Raw genomic sequence first — 10038 nt, forward strand, 5'->3', positions numbered from 1 at the left:
AGGCTTTCTAAATAATACTCTGGGATGAATAAAAACTTCAAATCCCCAATCGCCTACTAAAGAGGCATCTCTTCAAAAGGAAGACCAATAAACTATTCCCCAAGTGGAATTTGGCATCCCGCCAAAACATCGAACATCAAGACTATCTGCCTAACAGAAGAGGCCAGTCAAAAAAAATCAACATCCAGAATCCCCAGCGGATAATAGCCTACACAGAGGCAGCAAAAATCAGAAAATCAAAAAGAGATACCCGAATAAGGATGAACCGGGATACTCCACCAACGTCAAAGGACGTCAGCCAAACATAAGGCATCGCTCAACTCAGAGAGAAAGAGCATCTGTGTCTACACCCCAAGGAGTCAAAAATTCCCATGGGTACCAACTAAGCAATGCAAGTTGGGACACAAGAACCTATGAATGACTGCACATCCCCTAGACGGATCCCTGCGTTGTCTAGCCCTCAGCGGCACAAAATCAGAAAAACAAACCGTCGAAGCAGCATTGTGGACTGTGGAGACAAACTATACTCAACTACCTCATTTTGAGAGGCAAAGTCTGGAGAGACGATACTCAAACAAGGTCTGGAGAGACAGTACTCAAACAAGGTCTGGAGAGACAGTACTCAAACAAGGTCTGGAGAGACGATACTCAAACAAGGTCTGGAGAGACGGTACTCAAACAAGGTCTGGAGAGACAGTACTCAAACGAAGTCTGGAGAGACAGTACTCAAACGAAGTCTGGAGAGACAGTACTCAAACGAAGTCTGGAGAGACAGTACTCAAACGAAGTCTGGAGAGACAGTACTCAAACAAAGTCTGGAGAGACGGTACTCAGAGTCTGGAGAGACAGTACTCAAACGAAGTCTGGAGAGACAGTACTCAAACGAAGTCTGGAGAGACAGTACTCAAACGAAGTCTGGAGAGACAGTACTCAAACAAAGTCTGGAGAGACGGTACTCAGAGTCTGGAGAGACAGCACTCAAACAAAGTCTGGAGAGACGGTACTCAAGGTCTGGAGAGACAGTACTCAAGGTCTGGAGAGACAGTACTCAAAGTCTGGAGAAACAGTACTCAAGGTCTGGAGAGACAATACTCAAGGTCTGGAGAGACAATACTCAGCCATCAGCGTCGTCAGAGGCACGTGGGTGTTAAACTTAGCTACCGAGGTTGTCAGAAGCGCCGAGGTATGCAACAACCTGGAGAGGCTACTCAATAATTTTCCACCGGAAGACGCTACAAGTCAGAAGGTTGGCACATCACCCGGACAATTGGGTCAACTCCTTTACTTGTCAGCCGGTACACCAAAAGACCGTTTGACTAAGTAAAGGGGGGGGCAGCTGTAGACCCCTAAAATTGTCCGGGTCGGAAATAAAGCTTGAAGACTCTCGAAGACTGAAGAAGGATCAGCCAGAAGGACTTCCAGAAGGCCCAAGGAGGGTTCTCTATAGGTCTAAGAGGTCTTAGGATAGCTAAAAATAGAAAATAGGAGGAATTGGGACCAATACGGGCTGCTTGGGGACCAGTACGGCCTGTATTGAAGTTTTGAACTTCAATACGGCCGTACTGGACTCAATACGGCCGTATTGAAGATTTGTGAACTTCAATACGGCCGTATTGAGTTCAATACGGCCGTATTGAAGAACAAATTCTCAATACGGGCCGTATTGATCCCAGCGCCCGTATTGCTCCTATTTCCTATAAATATGGCGTCATTTGACGTCAATACACACTTTTCAACATAGTTTGAACCCTCTCCTTGAGTATTCTGGGGTTTTTGAGCAGTGTTCTGCCCTAGAAATCACTCGGAGAGTTGATCCGACGAAGTTCTTGAGCCCGAGCCATTTTGCTTGAGGATCGAACCTAGTCGAGGGGAAATCTCTTTGATTCCCTTAGTTAAAATTTTGTTCTAGGAGAGCGAGGAGCGGGCTTGTAGAGCGAGGGAACGCCAAAACGCTTCCCAGTTCATTTTTTATAAAAAGCACGCTTCAAGAGGTTTCCCTTCAATCCTTCCTTTTACTGCTTTCTGTGTGCATATTTAAACTGTCATCATGTAGATAGTCAATTCATAATTGTTTAGAATAAATAGGGGTAATTTAGTAATTTTATGCTGTTATTTTAGAAAATAATCTGTCATAGGGAACCCGAAAGGGGCGCCGTGGGGTGCTAACACCTTCCCCACGCGTAACCGACTCCCTTACCCAACTCTGGTTGTAATGGCCAAAGTTGATTTTTAATCAATTGCCTTATCCCTTTTTCCAATGTTTTGAGTAAAACATTGGTGGCGACTCCACGAACCCTCCTTTTACGAAAACCACTAATCCATGGAGGGTCCCGCTTGGGATTAATATGGATTGGTGAGCCTTTTAATAAAATTGCTCGTTTGACGAGGTCTCAGTTTGAGAATAAGTCATTCTAGCAATCCACATTTTCAAACAAATAAAACGAGTCCAACCATCCTTCGCGAATGCCGAAAGCCCGTTTCGGGCCGGTGGCGACACAGGTGATCATCATCATGAGGATGTTGGTGATCAGGCTTAGGCTTCAGTTGGGCATGCTCTGATAGGATATGTGACAACGGGGCTTAGCTAGGTTTAGCATTGGGGTTTCATTATTGTTATTGTGTTTTGGAAAGTGTAATGACCTGCCTTAGGTCGCCATATCAACAACTAATATAACAACTAGAATAAAATAATATATAATAAAGAAAAGAGAGCAAATGCTAGCTACATTAGGGTGAAAATATATAAAAACGTATAAATTGTTTTTATCATATAAAACATAATCTTATAAAAGAGTCATCATCAGTAAGGTTATACAGTCATCCAAAAAGATAATATAATTACAACATCATGAAAATATCAAAATAAGACACCCTAGGTGCTGGTCAAGCTCTAAGTCTAGCCACTTCTCAAAGCAGCTACCCAAAAGACTCCTTGCCATCCCAAAGCCTCACACCTGATCTTCTCCCCCACATAGTGAGATCATCACAGTCCACATCATGGAAATATAAGGGTTAGCACGTATAAAACCAACCATAGTACAACATAATGAAATATCATCAAAACATATATTCATCAACAACATTTATCCATACAAAAGGGATCACAACATTATTACATGTCTATCTCCATGCCAATATAAACCAAATCCAAAATCTAATGTATACATATCCATACCAATGCATACATAATTGATAATAATGAAGAATCCATAACCAGTATATATAATCCATACCAAATGCATACATATTCCATATCCAAACGAACGTCACACCGCTGTATAATCCCATGAAGTAGCCAACACATCCAAACAAAATGTTGGCCTCAACACATCCAAACCAAGTGTTGAATTTGTGAACATGTCACCTGCCCATGTCACACACCTAACCTCTCATGGAAAATATATAGTTGGATTACATCGTCATGTAATCCTGATGATCTTGGCCACTTCATCTATTAGTATGACTTGGCCTTGCCCCCATATCAGTAGCAAATAGAATGCTTAAAGGAGTACTTCAGAATCCACCTAACATCTGAAGTGATTTATTATATAATCTTTGGAAAAGTTCCATATTGGAATCTTCACCATGTGACTTCCGAATTCCATATTTTCCCAAAGACTTTATCCTGATCTCACCAAGAGATCTCCCAATCCATACCATAACCTTACTCCTCTAAGTCCTATTAGGTTTCCAAACCAAGCACACATAGGATATTCCATAATTACATACAAAATTTTCCATAATCATGCCAACATTCCATACCAAATATATAACATCAAAGATGACATGATTCAACATTTTAAAGTTCCATAAAAACTTAATTATAAAGGGTTTTCCTCGAATAGACCACACGCCCAGCACATTCAGATCACGCCCGGCGCAAAATCAAATAGAGAATTCATGCTCGGCACGCTCACTCTGCGCCCGGCACAGTCTACACAGAGACGTACAGAGGTATCCGCACCCAATGCACTTATCCTATGCCCGACACAATTCTAGATAGAGACTCCCAATGAGTCTCCACACCCAGCGCACTTATACTACGGCCAGCGCAATTCTAGACAGATACTCCCAATGAGTCTCGATGCCTAAGGTGCTCAGATCATGCCCAGTGCCACATCAACAACCAAAAACACAAGGCCCACGTTTGTTAGCATGCTTGGCGTGATTCCCCTCATGCCCGGCGTGCTCCATCCAGAGATTTCCCACTTCAAATCGCGCCCATCTCGACTAACCTCGCGCCTGGCGTGATTTGACAATGGTGGTCCTTGATGAATGCACGCCCGGTGCCAAGAACTGCGCTTAGCGCATGTTTAACCAGAAACCCCCAAAAACCTTAAAAATTCCTTCCCAACATGAACCCAATCCAAATTACACGAGCTCGAACCATTATAAAGCATAAACACTATCCAAAAACAACATATTAAGTGATAAAATCAAGTTTTTCCACTCAATCCAAGCTTAATCATGCATAACACGTAGAATCAATGTGATATTTCAAACCAATATATACTAAATTAATTCTTATAAGTATTACCCTTACCTTAGAAACCTTAGAAATGCAAGGTTTGAACAAAACCCTCAAATCCCAACTCAAACTTCAATCCCACTTTTCAAGCTTTTAGAGGCTAAATCTCTTGAAACTCTAGTTGTGAAGATTGATCCTGGCTTGATAAACTTCCCAAATGTGTCCTCAACTTCCCTCTGGACTAGAGCTTCTCTCTTTACTTCCTCTCTCTAGAAACTGTTTCTTTCTGACAAATGAAATCCTTCGGTCCTAAGTCTCTATATATAGCCATTTTCCAAAATTTCCAAATTTCACCCTTAGCACCTATTCACCTCAAATATCCTACTCCTTGTAGTATTTCAACTTCCTAAGCTCTAAAACAACCTCAATTTCACTCAGAAAGACCAAATTTATCATGTGTTCCTATCCTTCAATCTCCTACGAGTCTTATTGCTTTCTATGCAATACTCACAACTCACCACCATATGAAATGCAACATGTATGAACATGCAAACAAACATCACATTCAGATACATATGCTTGGAATAATGAGTTGCATGCCATATTACTTCACTTAACTAAGATGAGAAGGAAGGTGATCAGTCTTCTTCCCTCTTAGTACCAATTCAGTATAATGGTGTACAATGCATTATTCACCACACTCATGCATACATATGCCTATATAAACACATCAAAACAACGATATCTCGTTCCATACTACAAAATCACTTCTATGCCCAAACAATTAATCAAAACTACATAAATATACAACATGCACAAAGATAAGTACATTTCAAATCCACACCTTCAGAATCCAATCCAATTCCATATAAATAACATACACATACATACATACATATATATACATACATATATATATATATAATATATATATATATATATATATCAATAAAGTATATCTACCAAGCTCGATATTTCCATGGCGTTACCCGAAACAAGAAAAATTTTCGTCCCCGAAAATTCACTTACTCAAAAAGAGATATGGGTATTGATCCTTCATCCTATCTTCCAACTCCCAAGTAGCTTCATTAGTAACCTCATCCCAAATAACCTTTACCAAATTGATAGATTTTCCTCGCAACTGCTTAACTTTCTTTTCTGCCACTAAAACTGGGTTTTTCTTAAAAGTTAAATTCCCCTTAACTTGCACTGCCTCTGATTCCAAAACATGACTTGGATCATGAATATACTTCCTCAGCTGTGAAACATGGAACACATCATGCAATTTAGAAAGGAATGGAGGTAATGCAATCTAATATGCCACTGATCCAATCCTCTTGAGAACTTGATACGGCCCAATAAACTTAAGATTCAACTTCTTAGCTTTGATAGCCCTTCCCACACCTGTAGTAGGAGTCACCTTCAAAAACACATGCTCTCCCTCTGAAAACTCCAAAGGTTTCCTCCTCTTGTCTGCATAAGACTTTTTCCTACTCTGAGCAGCTTTCATTCTTTCCTGAATTTGTTTCACTTTTTACGGTAGTCTGTAAGATGATCTCTGCCCCCACTATCATTGATTCTCCCTCTTTAAACCAACACAGAGGTGTTCGACACTTCCTCCCATACAGAGCCTCAAATGGTGCCATTCCTATACTTGCATGAAAACTGTTATTATAAGTGAACTCGACCAAAGGTAACATTTCTTCCCAACTCCCTAGATGATCCAAAATACAAGCCCTCAACAAGTCCTCCAAAGATTGGATAGTCCTCTCAGACTGCCCATCAGTCTGTGGGTGATAAGCAGAACTGAGTCTCAACTTAGTCCCTAATGCCTAGTGCAAACTCTGCCAAAATCGCAATGTAAAACGAGGATCCCTATCAAAAATGATACTGGAGGGCACACCATGTAATCTAACTATCTCCTTGATATACAACTGAGTTAACTTTTCCAAGGAACATTTTACATTCATTGAAAGAAAATGAGCACACTTAGTTAATCTATCCACAATCACCCAAATAGAATCACTATTCTTAGCAGACCTTGGCAAGCCAACAACAAAATCCATGGCGATACTATCCCATTTCCATTCTGGAACTTCCATCTTATGTAACAAACCTCCTGGTTTTTGATGTTCTACTTTAGCTTTCTGACACACAATGCAAGATGCAACATACTTAGCTACCTCCCTTTTCATACCATTCGACCAAAACATTTTCTTCAAATCTTGACACATCTTTGACATCCCCAGATGTACACTCAACTTGCTTTTATGACCTTCTTGAAGTATCAACTTCTTCATCTCTTCATCTTGTGGAATACAAATCCTGCCTTTGTATCTCAAAACCCCATCCATATCTTGTTCAAATCCTTTAGCTTTCTCTGAATCCAACAACTCTCTAACCTTATTCAAACCCGCATCCTGAACTTGTTTTTGTTTCACCATCTCTAAGAAATCACTAGTAATGGTAGTCATACCACAACTAATAAAACCTGGAGCAACCAAAACGTTAAGATTCATATCCCTGAATTTCTCTACCAACTCCATCTCTTTAACCATCATGTAAGACATATGAAGAGATTTTCTACTCAAAGCATCTACCACCATATTTTCTTTACCTAGATGGTACGTTAGTTGAAACTCATTGTAGACCCCTAAAATTGTCCGGGTCGGAAATAAAGCTTGAAGACTCTTGAGGACTGAAGGAAAGTCAGCCAGAAGGACTCATGGAAGGCCCTAGGAGGATTCTCTGTAGGTCTAGAGGTCTTGTAATAGCTCAAAATAAGGAAGTGGAGGGAATGAAGCCCAATACGGCCTCCCAAAAGTTCAATACGGCCGTATTGAACATTTTGAACTACAATACGGCCGCACTGAACTCAATACGGCCGTATTGAGGTTTCTTGAACTTCAATACGGCCGCACTGAACTCAATACGGCTGTATTGAGGTTTCTTGAACTTCAATACGGCCGTACTGAATTCAATACGGCCGTATTGTAGTTCAAAAACTCAATACGGACCGTATTGACTCCAGGGCCCGTATTGCGCCTGTTCCCTATAAATAAGACGTCATTTGGACGTCATTCTACACTTTTACACTGAGTTTTAACCCTCTTCTTGAGTATTCTGGGTTTTTTTTAGCAGTGCTCTGCCTAGAAATCACTCGGAGAGTTGATCCGACAAAGTTCTCGAGTTCTGAGCTTTTTGCTTGAGTCTCGAACTGAGTCGAAGGGAAATCCTCCGGATTTCCATAGTTAAAATTTTCTAGGAGGGAGCGAGCGGGCTTGTAGAGCGAGGGAACGCCACAAAGCTTCCCAGTTTTACTTGAATATAAAAGCACGCTTCAAAGGTTTCTTCTTAAGACCTTCCTTTTACTGCTTTCTGTGTGTATATTTAACTGTCATCATGTAGATAGTTAAGTTATAATTGTTTAGAATAAATAGGGGTAATTTAGTAATTTCGCACTATTATTTTTAGAAATAATCTGTCATAGGGAACCCGAAAGGGGCGCTGTGGGGTGCTAACACCTTCCCCACGCGTAACCGACTCCCTTACCCGACTCTGGTTGTCATGGCCGAAGTCGATTTTTGAATCGATTGCCTTAAACTTCTTTTTCCAATGTTTTGAGTAAAACATTGGTGGCGACTCCATGAACCCTTCCTTTTTATGAAAACCGCTAATCCATGGAGGGTCCCGCTTGGGATTAACATGGATTGGTGAGCCTTTTAATAAAATTGCTCGTTTGACAAGGTCTCAGTTTGAGAATAAGTCATTCTAGCAATCCATATTTTTAAACAAATAAAAGAGTCCAACCATCCTTCGCGAATGCCGAAAGCCCGTTTCGGGCCGGTGGCGACAGATGGCGACTCCACTGGGGAAGCCTCGAGAGTCAGTCCCATTTAGTGATGGATTCTTTTTAAAATAATAGTTTAAAATTACTTTATTACCCCTCACTTGTATGATAACATGCTTTATTTATTTGGCTTTAATAACTGTTGTTTGTTTAATTTTCCGCAATTGTTTGAAATATAAATTGCACACAAACCTTTGCACACAACAGTTCCCTCTATACCCGGGGGCATGAGTGGTAAGCCATAGGGAGTGGATGTTAGTACGGCCGGTTGTCGAATGGGTCTATAGGTGCCCGTAGACCGTTGTCGGAAAGCATAACTCAAGGTGATAACCATGAACTCGAGTCCGACAGTGCGTTGGAGCTTTCCATCGGCTTACGACGAGAGGAATTGGGTCCCTATAATGGGGGCACCTTGGGGGCCTCAGACCGGTGAGAACAGTTAGAACCACCTTGAATATGCACTTTTCTGCAGGATACCCCTACCTCGTGATTCGCTCGTGACTGTTCGTGGATGAGTGAATTGTTTGTGTAAATGCTTATGTGCAATTGTTTGTGCATTAATAAATAACCTCGTGATAAGGTCTAAGAATAAATCCCCATGCATGAAAATGCCATGACATGAGAGAAAAGACCATGTGTGAAAATATAATAAAAAGCGAGGAACATGTACATCATTGCCAATAAGACCTCATGCATCCTCATCAATTATTCATTTTAGGATCACCAATACCCTCTCGATGTGAGTAAAAGGGACCCATGACTATTGAGATTCTCCGTTGGGGAGAGATCATAGGCTAGGGAGGGTGATAAACCTTCATCTTAAAAAGGCAGTGCCTTAAAGATGGAGTCTTATCAAGCTCACATCGAGAGTGTATTCATACCATAAATTAATTAGATTAAATATTCATTTTTAGAAAGTGGCTGGTCATCTCTCTGTCCTCACGCGCGCGCAGAAAATCAAGAAGATGGACGCGTTGGAGGAACAATATAAGAAGCTTACAGCCGAGCTCTCACAGCTCAAGGAGCAAATGGCCAAATGATGGAACTCATGCGTCACCACAACATACAAGGGGCTGAGCACAGTGACCATGAGTCCCATCATGTTGGAGGAAGAGTGGAACAAGAGCTGAAAAGTGGGAAGCTAGCTAAACCTTCCCAATCATTTAAAGCTAAGAAGACCTTTGGGAAGAAGAAGGAGAGAGGAGTCAGTGCCATAACCATTTCCTCATCTTCCTCTACTTCGAAGTCAGGAAAGTCGCAATACAACTCTGTGAAGAAGTTTGATAAACTTCCGACCACATATAGCGACCTCCTGCCGAAGCTAGTGGAAGCACGTCTTCTAGCTTACGTTCCACCAAGGAAGATGGATCCACCTTATCCCGAGTGGTACAAACCACAAGATAAATGCCTATACCACTCGGGGGCACCAGGGCATTCAACAGAGAACTGCCTAGCTCTCAAACACAAGGTCCAAAGCCTTATTGATGCCGGGTGGATCACTTTTGATTCAACAGCGCCCGACGTGAGCAAGAATCCTCGGCCAAAGCAGGAATAGAGAGAAGAACAAGCCACGATAGGGCCCCTTCATATTTCTCTTTTAGGGACTCATGATCAGTACCCGAGATCATGAGAACCTTTTCATGTAAATAAGGGTTTTTGTACAGTTTTAATACATATCAATAAAGAGGCATTTTTCACACATTACTCTCTCTTTTGTTCT

The sequence above is a fragment of the Cajanus cajan genome, chromosome 1 (assembly GCF_000230855.2).
Source record: "Cajanus cajan strain Asha chromosome 1, NIPB_CcT2T_4, whole genome shotgun sequence".
NCBI lineage: Eukaryota > Viridiplantae > Streptophyta > Magnoliopsida > Fabales > Fabaceae > Cajanus > Cajanus cajan.